The 18,002-nt window shown below is 34.9% G+C and overlaps 1 protein-coding gene across 41 annotated transcripts in view; it reads right to left on the reverse strand.

Annotated features, from left to right (window-relative positions):
• Ptprd (protein tyrosine phosphatase receptor type D) overlaps positions 1–18,002 on the reverse strand; it is a 2,240,535-nt gene that overhangs the window by 1,761,860 nt on the left and 460,673 nt on the right. The window lies entirely within an intron of this gene.

Consider the following 18,002-nt stretch of genomic DNA (forward strand, 5'->3'; position numbering starts at 1 on the left):
TAATTTAATATTTAAAGAACAAAACCTGCACTAATGGTTCCTTATTATCTTTGAGGAAATGCAGCTACATTCCACGCTTTATATAAGTTCTTAGTTTTAATTAGGTTTTAGTCAATTATTTTCACTTGATAGTAAAACAGTCATGGGTATGAAATCATTCACCATGAACCCAAAGATTAAAGTACATATGGAAGAAAACTCATGCACTGAGAAACAGGACTACCTGAAACAAACAAAAAAGATGTATGAAGCAGATTTTATAGAATTCATTGAATAGGGCTGCTATGAACATGGTGCAGCATGTGTCCTTATTACATGTTGGAGCATCTTCTGGTTATATGACCAGGATTGGTATAGCTGTGTCCTCCGGTAGAACTATGTCCAATCTTCTGAGGAACCGCCAAACTGATTTCCAGAGTGGTTGTACCAGCTTGCATTCCCACCAGCAATGAAATAGTGTTCTTCTTTCTCCACAACATCTCCAGCATCTGCTGTCCCCTGAGTCTTTTATCCTAGCCATTCTGACTGGTGTGAGGTGGAATCTCAGGGTTGTTTTGATTTGCATTTCCCTGATGACTAAGGATGTTGAACATTTCTTTAGGTGCTTCTCAGCCATTTGGTGTTCATCAACTGAGAATTTTTTGTTTAGCTCTGTACCCCAATTTTAATAGGGTTCTTTGATTCTCTGGAGTCTAACTTCTTAAGTTCTTTGTATACATTGGATATTAGCCCTCTATCAGATATAGGGTTGGTAAAGATCTTTTCCCAATTTGTTGGTTGTCATTTTGTCCTATTGACAGTGTCTTTTGCCTTACAGAAGCTTTGCAACTTTATGAGGCCCCATTTGTCAATTCTTGATCTTAGAGCATAAGCTATTGGCGTCATCTTCAGGAAATTTTCCCCTGTGCCTATTTGCTTAAGGTTCTTCCCCACTTTCTCTTCTATTAGTTTCAATGTATCTGCTTTGATGTGGAGGTCCCTGATCCACTTGGACTTGAGCTATGTACAAGGAGAAAGGAATGGTTCGATTTGCATTTTTCTACAAGCTAACCGCCAGTTGAGCCAGCACCATATGTTGAAAATGCTGTCTTTTTTTCCACTGTATGGTTTTAGCTCCTTTGTCAAAGATCAAGTGACCATAGGTGTGTGGGTTCATTTCTGGGTCTTCACTTATGTTCCATTGTTCTACCTGCCTGTCACTGTACATGCAGTTTTTATCACAATTGCTCTGTAGTACAGCTTAAGGTCCGGGATTGTGATTCCAACAGAGGTTCCTTTATTGTTGACAATAGTTTTGGCTATTCTGGGTTTTATGTTATTCCAGATGAATTTGCAAATTTCTCTTTCTAAGTCTGTGAAGAATTGAGTTGGAATTTTGATGGGCATTGCATTTAATCTGTAGATTGCCTTTGGTAAGATGGCCATTTTTACTATATTAATCCTGATGATATGATTGTATACTTAAGTGACCTGGAAAATTCCACCAGAGAGCTCCTAAATCTGATAAACAACTTCAGCAAAGTAGCTGGTTATAAAATTAACTCAAGCAAACCAGAGACCTTCCTGTACACAAAGGATAAACAGGTGGAGAAAGAAGTTAGGGAAGCAATACCCTTCACAATAGTTACAAATAATATAAAATACCTTGGTGAAACTTTAACTAAGCAAGTAAAAGATCTGTTTGACAAGAACATCAAGTCTCTGAAGCAGGAAATTGAAGAAGATCTCAGAAAATGGAAAGATCTCCCATGCTCGTGGATTGGCAGGATTATTTTTAAAAGTATTATTAATTTGTAGAATTTCCAATGGTTATTAGAAGCCTTTGCCCCTTTTTAATCATGATTTCCACAGATCTGGATTATAATTTCACATCCTCTTCACACACAAAAAAATATCTTTCATTTAAGAGGAGTGTAAGGCATCAACATTCTTAAAGGTGCGTCATCACTAAGGAACATACTCCAATGAAGATTTTAGCATAGCTGTTCTTTTTCCTTACTTCAAGTAATCACTCCCTTCAAAGCTTATTCTGTGTGATACTGTTTTAGGGTTGTAATACAGTTCCAGCCTTGTTTGGGTCAAATAGTTTGGTGCCAATGATGGTATCATGGATTGTGGACTGTACTATATAAACAGGCAAATAACAAGAAAATGCCGAAGAAAGGAAATTATTATTTATTGATTCTTTTCAGTGTCCCTTTCAGACAAGCACTGAAAAACCTAGAAACAGTCTTATAATTTGTCCAGCAATAAATCTAGGTGCTTGTAATGATCAAACATCAGTGGTCTAACAATTGCTATTACCTATGATCTCAGGTGAATTTCAAACATTATGTGCTTTGTGTTCATTCAGAAAAAGGTTAATAACCCACCTGGCAAGAAATTACATAAACATACCCACGCAATTGTCTGTGAGAAAATCAATTTGCTGAGTTCAAGTTATGTTATGAGAGACTTGTAAGCATTGACATTAGTGAAAAGATGGTCTGTGAAAATGAAAAAGGATAAATTTTAGTTAAAATATTTTTTGAAAGCCTCCAGAAATATAAGATTGGCTAGTGTGGTTTTTAACATTTCATCATTAGTAATAATTTTAAAATTTTCTCCTTTTTTCTCGTTCTACCAATGGTCTTAGGAAACTCTAACCCTTGAACAAATCTATGTTTTTAACAGAAAATTATCATCATTCAGAGTCATTAGATGTTGTGTTAAAAGTGGTACTTAACCTAAACTTTTCAAGATTTTTCATATTCTTAGAGTCATTTCAGGTTAAAACAGGAAATACATTCCATGCTTATTCTTTCCCAAATAATCATTTATGTTCCCGCTACAGTATAAGAAAACACAGCTAGAGTAGAATTAAGAAAACAAATCAGTGATGCTGTATTTTTTTTCTAGATGTGTCAGCATAACTATCCAGAGATGCAGACCCCATTTTCCACTTCTGACAATGGTCACAGCTGTCACACAAAGACATACTCTGTCTGTTATAGTGCTTGGTTTGTGTAGAACAAGAATCTACTGAATCTAACTCCTCGGTAGGAATTGCAGGAATAAATTAAAATAATGTTTTTTGTGGCAAAAAGATTGCTGTAGCGACAAAAAGCTAATTTTCCAGACCTGAGAATTTAAAAAAAAAAATGTTTTGACAACCGATGGTGAACGGCTTTCATATGCATCTCACTCTCACACTTAGTACCAGGTTTGTATGCATTTGTAATCAGGATTTCTTCAGATGCATGAAGATTAGCGTTCCTGCTCTGTTTTCCATTATCACACGAAGGATCCTCACATTTTGAGTGTCCTATACTCTTTTAAAGTTCTTTGTAATAATAATAATAAACTAATCAAAACATGGCAAGCATTATGGCATATGCCAAGAAAATGAGGGAAAATCAAAACTGTGACAGAATCAGCCCAAATAGACACAAGGGAAGATTTCTGTCACTTTGGTTTTCCTAAGTAAGATCAATATGAACTGACACACTGGGTTCTCAAAAAGTGAGAAAGAAAGAAAGAAAGAAAGAAAGAAAGAAAGAAAGAAAGAAAGAAAAAGAAAGAAAGGAGAAAAAGCAAAGTTAAGAAAAGAGAACATAGAAAAGAGGTTTCTTTGTTCTGTTGAACTTGATGTGTGCTTGCTTCCCTCTTTCCTTCCTTGCTTTCTTCCTTCCTTCTTTGTTTCTTTTATTAATTTTTTTCTTTTCTTTATTTTTTATTTTTTCTTTCTTTTTTTAATTTATTTTTCCTGGTTTTAGTGCTAAATCTGCTAAAGTCTATGAAACACTATCAAAATGTCCCTAATACATCTCTCACACAGATAGAGTGAAATATATCTTTCCCTATAATCTATAAATCTATAAATTGCTAGGCTTTCCTTCCAAACCCACAAAATATTTTCTATATGTTATTTTGATGCTTGTAAACAACATTAGCAAATGTATTTGGGCCCAAGTCACAGAAATTCAATACCATTATTCTTCACTATTTATAATTATCCTCTGCATTTCAGCAAGAAAATTTGATGGTATTGCTTTTCTGAAACTCAGTCTACCTCTACACATACATAAAATGTATTAATTCAAGGTGTTATAAATTATTTTTTGCTTTGTTTTTGGTAGGTGTTTGTTTTAGCACATTTAGTTCCTTACACTTAGATGTTTACATTAACATTACTTTCAATTCTCACTTGTATCCATGTTAGAGAACAGGGACCAATGACAGATCAGCAAAATCACTTATTGTGGGTTTATGGGTAGATCAGTCTGATATAATCCTAAACAACATCTTGACCAGTTTGTAGATGTGTAGAAAATTGTTGAGCTCTAAAATTTCTGTTATTATTTTTAGTTAAATTCTAGTGGAAAATTTTAGCATATGTAAAGTAAATGTAGGTGTTTGACAGTAAATAAGAGGACAACAGTTAGTCTAAATTTCTAACTCCCATTTTTCTCCCCCTGACATATTCAATTCTTTGGTGACATTAAGTGTCTAGTATCTACCCACTAATAATAGGAGATAGAGATTAGTGATATTTTATAGCAAAGGACATTATGCACTGCGATAATTATAAAATTTACCCATGGTTTGAATCAATATGCAAAACGTTCCTTTTTTTATTCAGTTAGACATATTGTGAAGTTTTTATTATTAAATTACCTAGGAAAATAGGATACATTGAAAATCCTACTTGATTCATGGGTATAAAAAAGCCCCAGGAGCAGAATAGATCTAAGCTGCAACACAACTCAAAAAATATTCTTTATTGTAGAAAGTGATGGACAGGCATAAAAGAACACTTACATGGAAAATAAACAACCACACCAGAAAGAGAAACTTCAGAAGGTCACCAGATGTGGGTGAGTACTCACTACATGGTGATGAATGCTCCTTGTCCTGTAGCTAATGCATCCTCTTAGAATGCATTGTGAGGCACTATTAGGTAAAGGGCAGCAAAGCTGCTTTCCTAGTGCCACCCATTGTTAGATGCTTTACTGAAGCCCTTAAGGCCAGTAGAAAGAATGGAAACAGGCTCCCAAGGAGCTGAAGGGGTTTGCAGCCCCATAGGAGGAGCAAAAATATGAACCAAACAGTACCCCCAGAGCTCACAGGGACTAAACCACCAACCAAAGAGTACATATCTCCACATGTACCCATAGCTTCAGCTGCATATATAGCAGAGAACAGCCTTGTGGGACATCAATGTGGTCCTGTGAAGGCTCAATGCCCCAGTGTAGGAGAATGCCAGGACAGGGAAGCAGGAGTGGGTGGGTTAGTGAGCAAGGGGAGAGGGTATGGGATAGAGGGCTTTTGGAGGGGAACGAAGAAAGGGGATAACATTTTAAATGTAAAAAAAGAAAATACCTTTAAAAAAAAGAATGGGAACAGGCAACCTCGCGAGGTCGGAGGTTGGGGGGACCCTCCAGAATGCACTAGAGACCTGGGAGGTGAGAAACTCTCAGGATTCAAAGGGAGGGACCTTAGATGAAATGCCTGACAGTAAGGAGAGGGAACTTACAGAGCCCACCTCCAGCAGGAAGACAGGGCATCATCTGACCCATAATTATTCCTGTCTGGAAAAATTACAGGGATGATAATGGAAAGTAGCCTGAGGGAAAGAATTCCCCGTGGCAGGCCCAAAGTGGGCTCCAGCTCAAGGGGAGGTCCCAAGACCTGGCACTGTTACTGAAGCTATGGAACGCTCACAAAACGGAACCTAGTATGACTGTACTCTGAAAGACCCAACAAGCAGCTGAGTCAGATGCAGATATTTGCAGCCTACCAATGGACAAAAGCAGCTGACCACTATTGTTGAATTAGGGAAGGCTATAAGAAGCTGAGAAGGGCAACCCTGTAGGAGGACCTGCAGTCTCAATTAATCTGGACCCCCCAGATCTCTCAAACACTGGACCACCAAAATAGGCAGCATACACCTGATGGCATGAGGCCCCAACACATACAGCAGAAGACTGTCAGGTCTATGCTCATTTAGAGATGATGCACCTAACCCTCAACAGACTGGAGGCCCCAGGGAGTTTAGAAGTCAGGTGGGGTGGGGGATGGGGACATCCACTTGGAACAGAGGTTGGGGAGGAGGTATGGGATGTGGGTCAATCTGAGGGTGGACCTGGGGGGAATAAAATATGGATTGTAAAAAAGTAAATTAATTAATTTTAAAAAAGAAGTCATTAACTGAACAATGGTAATGTATGAGTCTAGATAGGTAGACTAGACTTAAGATTTTGGCTGCTCTGCCTACGGGCATCCGTGGATAGACCCTATGACAATTCTGTTCAGGTCATGTAGTTTCCTTTTTACCTGAGTGGCTTTGCATAGTTTTGTTCTCTCTCACTGTGTAGTATAGATGAATTGTAAAACTTATCTTCCAAAAATAAGAGGAGCATTGAAAGACACATTGAGTAATTGAAAGACGGCCTCATGTGTATTCAGTAAGAATAATAGAAGATCATAAATCGCACAAACAATCTTCATATATGGAAAATACAGGTTTTACCAATAAGTAATCATCAATCCACCTGAGCATAGTGCTAATGACCTCGATTTTGCGCTCCTAGCAACTACCCTAGAGGTCTCCAGTACAAAGTCCTCAGTACAGGAAGTTGGGTCTTTTTCCAGCAGCACATGTTGTTTCATAGAAATTCTAAATAGGAAAGAACTTTACAACTCATCCTAATGCTAACTAATCACAGATAAATTTAAACATTGGCTCAGTCTGATTCAGTAAATTCATTTGTGTTATAATACACCTTAGAGCCATCTTTAAATTGTGATGTTCCCCAATACTCAATACATGAGAAGCTTGCTTTTTACACTTTATACAATCCTCACTTGTATTATTTCTCTGTAATTTTATAATACTCATTATTTTCTGAAACACAGCGGATCACACTTTCTCTCTATAGTTTGCTATATATCCTTCAATATATTCTCATGCCTGGGGTACTGAATTTGATGAAACATTCCCCGTGAGTGGAAAGCAAAACAAGTGTAAACAACAACCAGACACAGAAAGCTTCAGATTATTGCTAGGAGGATTCCAGTACAAAGAGAACACTCAACTTATTAATAAGAAATCCCTAAAATCAATACCTATATTATTTTGCTTCTTAAACTCATATAACAAAATAAGTCACAAACGTACTGTTTTTCAGTATTATTATATGCACATATACAAATAAAATTACATATTATAAAATAGGAATAAAGTTCTAAGCTAAGAATTCCTCTAGCTGGTATTATTATTAATGCTCCCTTATTAATAACTTTTGATATGGTGAAGTAAATGTGATGTGTTTACTTCAGGAATATTTAAAAATCACTACAGATTTGAAATAAATATTTACTAAATACATTCTAAGTGATTTAAATCAGGAATTACAATATCTATATGTTTATTCTAAATTTAAATTTTATTTCCTCATTCATGAATGCATTCACACACAGATAACACAACAGCATATTTCGTCATTAACAGTGCTACAAAGTTCATGTCATGAGCCAATTTTTTAAGGTATGTGATATCTTTTTAGAAGTATATATAGTCACACCATGTAAATGACTACAGTATATTCTTTCACTCAGAATTCTTGTGAACATAATCTTAGTCACATTATAATGCAGTTTGTAGTAATATACTTGCCCTCTTTCATGCACGCCACTTAAAAGCATTATTGTATGAACTTAGAAGTTGAGTTAACTCATGTACGTAGAATCATCATTTTGAAGTCAATGTCAAATCATCCCAATTACTAGTTCAAACATAGTTCTAAGTTCAACACATAGGAGCAGTGAGCCAAAGTGTTTAAGAGTCAGAACCTGCAAAGGAAGTCTTAGTTTGCTGGATCTTTCTGCTCCTGTTTCAGTCATACTTGTTTTATAGTAGCTGTTGGCCAGTTCTCATTGACTTTGCACACCTCAGGCTTTCTGAACCTATTCTCTCTGCTTAGAGAGCTTATAAGCCTAGTGGGTTCCAAATACTAGCTCAGTAGGAATTGCTTCGAATACTTTCCCTGAGTGAGACACTCTGCATTCATAGTAACCTTGACACATATCTATTCAAAAGCAGCATTTATCACACATTTGTAATTTTGTGATGGAATTCTCTCCTTAGCAATTCACAAATATAGTGTATTCTTATAGTTAGCACAGTGCACAATAGCTCTGGCTAATAGATTTCTCTTTTCTACCTGAAACTTAATATACTTTGACCAAAATATAACTTTTTCTTTGTCCCAGCCCTTGCTTCTACATTTTTAAAATCAATTTACGTATATTTGACCTTTTCAGATTCTATATAAATAGATAATATCCAAAAACATAAATAAATATTTAAAAAATCAAAACAAAAGACCAACCAACCAATTAAAAACAAAGGAAGAGAGGGAGGAAACTTCTCTTTCTTTTTTTTTCTTTTTTCTTTTTTTTTTTTTGAACTTTTCTACAACTGAGCAACTTTATGTGGTTACCTTTTCAAAACATATGAAAATACTTAGATGAGATCATTGTGGTGTGTGCACTGGAGCATTGTTCACAATAGCAGAAACATTGAAATAAGAGTCTCCGTTAACAGATGTACTGATAAAGAACATATGCTATAATATGTATGGTGACATACTTTTTTGGCCTTAACAAGGTAAGAAATCCTATCGTTTATGATAGCTTCAATGAACTTGGACAATGTTATGTTAAACAAATTAAGACAGGCACAGATGAATATTTTCTGTTGCTTCATCATAACTTACTTATTTCCAACTAATTTATTCAGCCTGCTGCTGAGACTCGTTCACAGATTCACTAGCAATAACACCTCAGAACCTTCAGTCTGATGGGATTAGCATACCATTTGCATTTTTACACTTTAAAGATGAACTAAGATGCTACAATAGATGGCTGTACAGAAACTGGTGTCAAAAGGAATAGAAGAAGAAAGAAAACGTATTGCCCTACTCCATAAGGAATCAGCAACGTCAATCCCTTAGGAAATTAAACAGAAGGATAAAAAGAGATTTTTCTTCGAGCAACCACATTTGTACTACACTTTTGTTGCTAGACTCTGAAAAGTAGAATGTCTGAGAAAAGACAGCTGCGAAATCAGTCAACTACAAGAAAGAGTTCTGGGAGCAAAATAAAAAAACAAAAACAAAAACAAACAAACAAACAAAAAGCAAAAAACACTGATTTGAACTTTACAGTAAGGATTTGATCGTAAATACAGTGTGGTGGACTTCATTTCTTTTAATAAAACATTTCAAGTTATTTGAGACTAAATATTTGATGAAATTGAAATATCCACACATTATACATAGATTCCTTCTGAACTGATTCCTGACTAATTTTGAAAACATTAACTCAGGATGTATGAAATCCACCATCACTTAAACCCATTTCTTTCAGATTCTGTGAGCTGCCGACTAAGTAACTATTATTATAGTTATTTTCCTTGACCCTTTTCATATTTAAGTAGATGTACTATTATAGATACCTGACAAGGAACTGACCAACAAGGCATTTGATAGTATTACAGTGTTACATGTGGTTGATAAAGCCAGGCCTCTAGGGTCCAATTTCTTGAAACTCATGTGGAAAAATAGGAGCTGCAAAAGGAACTACCTGCTTCCATTTTTTTCTCTTGATTGCAAGGAGAATTATTTTCAAGAATGAATGTTATAGGAATAAGAAGACAAGGACAAGCAGCTCCAAACTGTCAAATCACCAGCATCATTGCAACTGCTTCCTGATATATGTCAATGCCTTTTGCCAAAGGGGAAAGAAGGGTGAAGGTAGGAAGAAGAGAAGATGAAACATATTTGTTACACCTTATAAAGAATGGCAAAGATGTTAGTATGTGTTCTTGGCTTGTTTTTAATTGTCTGGACTGACAGTTTTCCTATCCACCAGAGCACCTTGATAATAATCTTTCATTAATCATTCCTGACTCAAATATGGAGGCACAGGCAACTTTTCTCTTCTACCCCAGTGGTAGGCCCGGTTAATAAGACGTACATAGTTTCCAGGCTCTGAACTCTAGTTGCATAGAACCTGAAATTGTTCTCTTTGCTGTCTCCCAGTGAGACAGTCGCTGTTACTGTCATTCGGCAAGATGAGAAGATTGTATTCCTGAGAGGTTTGGTCCTAGGGTAAAAGCCATGCCTTTGAAGTGGTGTCACTCTGCTCTTAGATCTCGTTCTACCTGAGTGACAAGTGTAAGCACTTTTCATTTGAACTGGACCTTCTTTTTCCTTCATCCCAATCCAAATGCAACTGAGAGAAAGAAAAAAAACCCTAAGTATATAAGAGAAAGAAAGAAAATATGTCAAAAAAGTCTGTTTTTTTTCTTTTTCATTTTACTGGAAAGATTAGCAATTGTATCTTAATTTGTCATTAATCAAATTGAACAAAATGCTACATATTGCTAAAAGAAAGCTTATTGAGTGGGCACTCAACCAATTAGTAATGTTAGTTAATAAGGAAATTATTCTTCATAATTGAGAGAAAACCAGAAATGGTTGGCAGTTTGCTAGCATTCTTGTACCCCTTTTATTTTTCTTTTTGACAGGATATTACTATATCTCAGGCAGATCTGGAACCACTGTTCCCAAGAATTTTAATTTCTGAATTCCTGGGAATAAAGACAGGTGGTAATAAGATGGATTTGATGCATGCTTTTGACGTAAAGAGATCCCCTATGGTTTATTTTAAGCAAGCTTACCATAACTATATATTTAACAAAATGTTTTCTTATATCAATGCATGAAATGCCAATCTATTCAGAAATTGTCTTTTTTATTGAAATATAAATTGTTTTGGTAGTCATATTTTAATATTTGTCACAAAAAATTAACAAATTATAAATGGAGGGAGGGGATTTTGGCCTCAAGATCTCAGTTGTTTTATTTACAGCCCTTGGCTTCATAGGTTCTAGTGAAAGAATGGACTGAACATCATTCCAAAAATTGCATGCCAAAAAAAAATTCATAATTTATGGTAAGCAAGATATAGAGACAGATAAAAAGGCTTGGAATCAGAAGAAACTCTTGATAACTGCTTGCTGCTTTCTACTATTTACAAAAACAGTATGAACATCATCCATGAAACAAGTAGTCATCCCATGAGCCCGTGAGAACCATCCATATCAAGCAATAACATTCAGATTTTGATCACCAAAGGCTCATATATAATCTCATTATGTAAGATCTTCAAGCAGCCTCAAAGTTTTATCAATACTCACATTTTTTAAAAAAAATCCAAGTGTACAATCTCTTCTGAGATTCAAAGCAAACTTCTAATTGGAAGCCTTTGTAAAATAAGGAATAAAAAAGGAAAATATGTACTTCTAAGACACAACATATTCTTTCTGAAAGAAAGGAAAAGAAGAACAGCAGAGGAAGAACAAAACAAGCATGACTGAAATCTGGCAGGGAAAACACAAAATTGAGCTGCTCCATTTCTGACATGTGGCACATGTGGTGTTTTGATGTAAACTACAACATGCTTGAGTGATACTGTTACTCTACAACATGGCCTTTTGGGCTAGCTTTTCTTGATAAATGTTTCATATTTCTGGAGACTGCAGCATTTCAGAGTGTCACTACAGATTAGCTTTTACCACAACAGCTTTACACATCACCATCATAAGTACTCTGTCCAAGCCACAGATTTTTTTTTGTAGCCTATGAGGTTTCCCTTAGACATATGAATGACAGCATCCAAAAATCTGTGTTTGTTGCATTACATGTGCTTTCAATTGTAGCATAATCTGGATTATTAACATATGCATGAAAACCAGGATCAGGGGCAATTGAAGCTCATTAAGCCATGCCTGGTGTAGCATATGATTACCAACATCTTTGAACTGAATGTTCTTGAGCTTTCAGACAATAACCATACTGAGATTATATGTAGACATATTTCCCATTATCCTGAGGCTAAATACCAATGTCTTCAGAAGCCCTGCCTTACTTAGTTCCAACTGCTGATTTGCTTTTCTTCCCATTGGGAATGTTTTTAGGTATTTATTTGTTCTCTGCCTTATGATCAATATTCTTTCTAAAAATGTAGCTAAAAGTAGCGAGCAATAGCCATGCTACAGCTTCAATTTTGGACTGTCTGACAATTCTCTAAACAAAGTATTCATCCTATTGCCATCAATCTCAGCTTCCTCCAATTTTTTTCCCTCATGTGAATATAATGTAGATAAGGTTGGCTACTTGAGTATTATTTTGTTTTGTTTCTTTTGTTTTATTTTTTTTTATTCTTGAAATTACACAGATGTCTTTGTCTTAGCTTCTTTTTCTTTTGTTGTGATTGAAAAAAAAATTAAGGCATAATGAGTTTGTTGTAGTTCAGAATTCTAGAAGGGATGATGATAAAGTAAAGAAAGAGAAACTTGAAGCAGCTGGTCACATTGCACACACAATCATGAACAAGGAGAAATGAATGAATGCTTATTTTCTCCATATGTATACCCTATGGCTTATTTACAATTAAGATAAGTCTTGCCATATTAGTTAAGTAAGCAAGACAAATTCCTACATGCAAAAGAGAAGCCCATCTTCCTGATTATTCTAGATTCTGTCAAGCTAACAACTAACATTAATTATCACAAACCTTAGGTCTATTTCCAGGTGTTTACTCATTTCCATCTGGAATCTCATGTTCATGGTCATGGTTACCAATCTAATCTGAGACCCCACAATAACCATTAACTAGACTCTGCTTAGACCACAGTAGGCTGTTGTTAACTCACATCACCAAACACTTCTTAATGTTTCCCATAAATAAGTTCCAGAGACTTAAAAACCACATAGTCAGAATTAGATACATCCATAACTCAACCTCTTTGGAGCCAATATTCTGTGTTATTTATTTTCTAATTGTGGTAAAAGAATTCATAGAAACAGTGTAATAAAGAAAGGGATATTTTTGTGCATGGTTTCAGTAATTGAACATGTTGGGAGCACACAGTATACAGATTACCTCATTTATGGCAGCCAGGAAACAAAGAGAATGTTTGCATTTTCTGGTCATCTGCTTTCCCCCTTTTATTTTCTCTAGGCTCTATGAGACGCTACTGCTCACATTTGGAATGGATATTACCCATTTAGATAATCCATTTTAGAGACACTGTATTAAGCACACTTAGAGTGCTTAATAGAGGCACTCTAAGGTATGCTTTACTGATCTATATATTTGTAGATTCATTGAGATTAATAATGAAAATTAAAACTTAATATTGCTGTTGTCATACTGTGCAGAACACATTTTAAAGAATTTTTGTTTCTCTGTGGCTTTATGTAAACATACTCCTTGGGTTTTTGTATTTCTTACAACATATCTAAAAAAATAGAAGTATATTAGTCATTCTTTCTAGTGATATGACAAAATACTTGGTAGAGCCAAAACTACTTAGTAAGAACTAAGATGTTGGATGGAGTTCAGACAATGTTTTCAGAAGTACTAGTTTATGGTTCCTGGCTGTGTTTTCCTAGAACTATAGGGAGGCAGTATGACAAGGTAGCATGGTATGTAAGAAGAGATTTGGCATCAAACATAACTTTCAGGAGCATGCTTCTGTCATATTTACAAAAATGAGGTGTCATTTTCTTAGATGAATTTTTTACTTCAAGCTAGTATCATGAGCTGGATACCACATATTAAACTCATGAGCCCGTAAGTTACATTTCATATTTGAAGCATAGCATGTAGGGACAAGATGTTCTGAGATTTGTGTGATGGTCATATAGACACATTAATATTTTATGAATAGTTTTATGCCAGTAAAAATGGTGATTATAATCTGTACCTTTCTAGTTTGACTTCTTTTGTCAACAAAGCTAAATTTATTATTATAAAATTTGATTGCTTACTACTATGGCTTTTTGATCATTTTCTATTCTATTGATACTACTTCCACAGGTATAATGTTGATATTAGAATGACTATGGTTTTGTGTGATTTCTGGTTTTGATTTTAATTTATTCTCTGAGATCATGAAGAGGAAAAAATAATTTTTCAATCAAATCAGCAAATACTTTTGTTCTTTGCTACTTTCTAACTGTGTGATGCAGGATTTATCACTAAGCATCTCCTAGTTTCTTCACTTACTAAGAGGGAGCATAAGAATTCAGGAATATCCTATGTGTAAATGCAATGGGTATCCACATAATTTATGCATCTCTGGTGGTCTGAAATGCTTGATCCGGGAAGTGGCATAAGTAGGAGGTATGGTCTTGTAGTAGGCGTATCCTTGTTGTAGTAGGTGTAGTCTTGTTGGAGGAAGTGTGTCACTGTAAGGTAGGCAATGAAACACTCTTTCTAACCACATGGGAGCCAGTCTTTTCCTAGTGGCCTTCATGAGATGAAGATATAGAACTCTTAGATCCTCCATCACCATGACTGACTGGATACTACCGCGATCTCACCTTGATGATAATGGACTGAACCTCTGCACCTGTAAGCCATTCCCAATTAAACATTGTCTTTATAATATAAAAACTGCCTTGGTCATGGTGTCTGTGCACAGCAGTAAAAGCCAAAGACAATATCTCTCCCTTTTGTCTCTACAAAGTCTGCATTTTATTCCCCCTTCAAATGTAAATTCTAATTTTTAACTTCCCTATAGAACTTTGACTGATTGAAATGATTGAAGATAATGGTAAATAAAATAAAATGTAAAACGAGTCCTGAAAAAGCAGTTCATCTTGAAGAAGTAGAGTTTGTATTATATTCTCTTATATGTTAACTAATCTTTAGTGTTCTGGGAATTGACAGGGTCCTTTTTTCAGTAGCATTCTACAAGGGTTTAATTTGCATTCTTCAAGCAGATACTGACTGTCTATGTGAACAATAAATCATAGATGTGCTCCCAAGTTAACTTAGAGAAAGGGTTTGATATAAAACATGTTCTATCTTATTTGTGGAGCAAATATGAGGCTAATAAGGAACAGGTCTTTTATATTTAGTTTGCCTAAAACAAGGGGCCCTTTATCTTTAAAGACTTTATTCATTGATACCTACTGGCCAGCAAGTGCTCATGAAATAATCACCCAATTATCACTATCCTGTACCAGATGTCAAAGGAAACTCATGAGGATAATGAAAATGATGCATTTCCAACTCACTAAATGCTGATAACTACATGGCAAGCACTCTAAATGTGTAGATTCCTACATTCTCTTAAAAATGCCTAGAAATATAGCTATACAGAGAGCTGTAAGAAGCTCTTCAACAAAGAGAACATACAAGTCTTATTATTCAACAAGTTTAAGAGACACTAAACAGGTGCAACTCTTGAATGAGGTCAGTTAATGTATGGCATTCTCCACTATATCATACACATCAGTCATCTAAAAATCCTGTAGGTATAATCAGGGGATGCTACTCTTGTTACACAGAGTCCTTTTGAAGAGGAGGATGCTGTCCAGGATTGGTGGTTCATTCATTCCTTGGAATTTGTTAAACAAAATAACTACTACTGATGTGTATAAAGAAATGTTGATTATGACTATGTGACTCCAGTTTCAGGGGACTCAACACCCTCTTCAGAACTCTACAGGCACAAGACTGCAAATGGTGTGCATGCATAAGTTAAAAATAAAGAAGTGTAGATACAAGAGCCGTGGGGATTCTTATTTATCAGAAAAGCGATAGCTATCAATAAAATACTTTTATTTTAAAAAATTATTTTATTTTTTATGTTTTTCAATTTATGTATGTCTGTGTACCATTTACATAGCTGGTACCAAGGTACCCAAGTTAGGTCCTTGGAGCTCTTCAAATAGAAGTTCAACTACCATGTGGATACTAAAAGCAGTCAGTATCATATAACACTACTTTCAAAGCAAATAATTCCAAGTGATTTTATTCTGATGGAGACAGTTTCCACCAACAACTCCTCAAAATGCTGTGGAAATCAGGAACTCTATGGTGGTAAGGGCAGCAGCATGTCATTATATGAATCATTCAATCCTTGGTTTTACCATCTACAACCTAAAGAGTGTAACATGTCTACATGGAGTGTTAGGGTAAAATGAAATAAGACATGAAAGTGAAGTGCCTCTCAGACATTGCTGAAGGGGTAAAAAGAAACAAGATAGGATTCAGCAAACAACCACTTTCAGCTAAAGGACCTGTAATACCTTCCTATATTTTCCTCATTCCTGGACTACAAAAGCAATTGACAAAATCACTACATTCACTCTCTTCCCTTACTAGCTAGACAAGACTGATGATTGCCTATTATCAATGACAGAGTATCTCTCTCTCTCTCTCTCCCTTTTTGTCTCTTGTCCTTTCCCTGTTTATTTTCCCCTTCTATCTCCACATATATGGAATTGTATAATTACATATATTTACATATACACATACAACATACACACACATATATATGACCTAATAAACATATCAATTTCTACCCTATAAATTATGACTCTATACATATATATATCTATATGTACATATATGTATATGTGTAATGTATATGCATTTGCAGTTACAATATGAAATAAACACATATATAAATGTAACTAAATTTTAAAGTTCTTAGTATTCTAAGAACATATGTAATGTAGCTAACCTTTAAAACAATGGTAATATAGCTCATGTCATATGACATTTTAACAATACCTATTAATAATGCATGTTTTTAAATGCTAAGCTGATTCATGTGCTATTGTCCCAATGTTCTGATCTCGGCTTCTACTTAGAATACTGAGAAGAATGTGGAAAGATTCAGAATTTTATTATGGACTTTTCCGAGTATTATAATGGCAGCTATTATCACCGTGCTTTACTCTGCTTGGGAGTTTATTATATTTAAAAGGAATGGGCACAGTTTCTTCCTCAGAACATACTTTATTGGATTGAAATAAGGAAGCATTCAAAATTCCATCTTTTATAGCCAGTGGCAAGGACAAGGCTTAGGTCAATGCCTATTACACAGGCAGAAAAAAAAATCTGTTGATTCGAATCAAAGCCCCATATAATGCTTTTTTTCACTCTATCTAGAAAATTTAAACGTATATTAGTCACACAGTAATAAAGAAAGTATGAAAAGGTAAAAATTGAGGACTTCTACATCTATCTATTAATATCATACACTTAATGTGAAGCCATTTTCCAAACATCCTTGAGGATGGAAGGTATACACATGTTTTGAGTCACATGGAGTCCAAGGAATAGTGTACTGTACATTGTGACAATGAACTCTTTCACTACAGTGTACAAAAACTCTGTTGCCTATAAATAATTTCCAGGTTAAATGATTTGGATATTATTAGTCATGTAAAATCTCAAAAGAAGACATTTTACCTGTTTCACATTATACAAGAAACTTTTAAAAATAAGCTGCAAACATTTCTTATTTTAAGGTGCTGAATTATGTCCATATTAAATGCTAAGGTGCTTGAGGACCTAAGTAATAAGACACACAAAGCATAACTGTGGTTATTAAAATTTCAAGACTTTTAAAACAATTCTCTCTCAGGAAACAAGTTCAGTTTAATTCTGTGTAAATTTGTGTGGCTGTGGCTCCTTTTTAAAATGGATTGTTTAAAGTTGCATTATAATTAAATTGGTGTTCGTCGAAAACTATTATCAAAAAAATGCTTAAATTGAATGACTTTGTAGGTGACTTTAAATACAGGAGAATGAGTATATATTAGAAATTGGATAATAAAATAAATCACTACTCTGTATGTGTGTGTGTGAGTGCATGTGTGTGCATATTTGTGTGTTTGTGTGTGTGTGATATGTGTAAAAGAGAAACATAGTCCTTGTTAAAATGGAATCATATATTGTCAGGAGCCATCATAGCAGAAGGTAAAAACTAGCAGATCACCTTCCTGAGATTGGTCTGTCTAGGATTAATATTTATGACTGATTTCTTTAAGTTGGGAAACCCAAGAGAAATCCATTTTTAGGAGCTATTCCTGCTATTTATATACTTTTCCTTTTGTTATTAAATATATATATATATATATATATAT

Source organism: Mastomys coucha, unplaced genomic scaffold (genome assembly GCF_008632895.1).
Source record: "Mastomys coucha isolate ucsf_1 unplaced genomic scaffold, UCSF_Mcou_1 pScaffold18, whole genome shotgun sequence".
Lineage (NCBI taxonomy): Eukaryota > Metazoa > Chordata > Mammalia > Rodentia > Muridae > Mastomys > Mastomys coucha.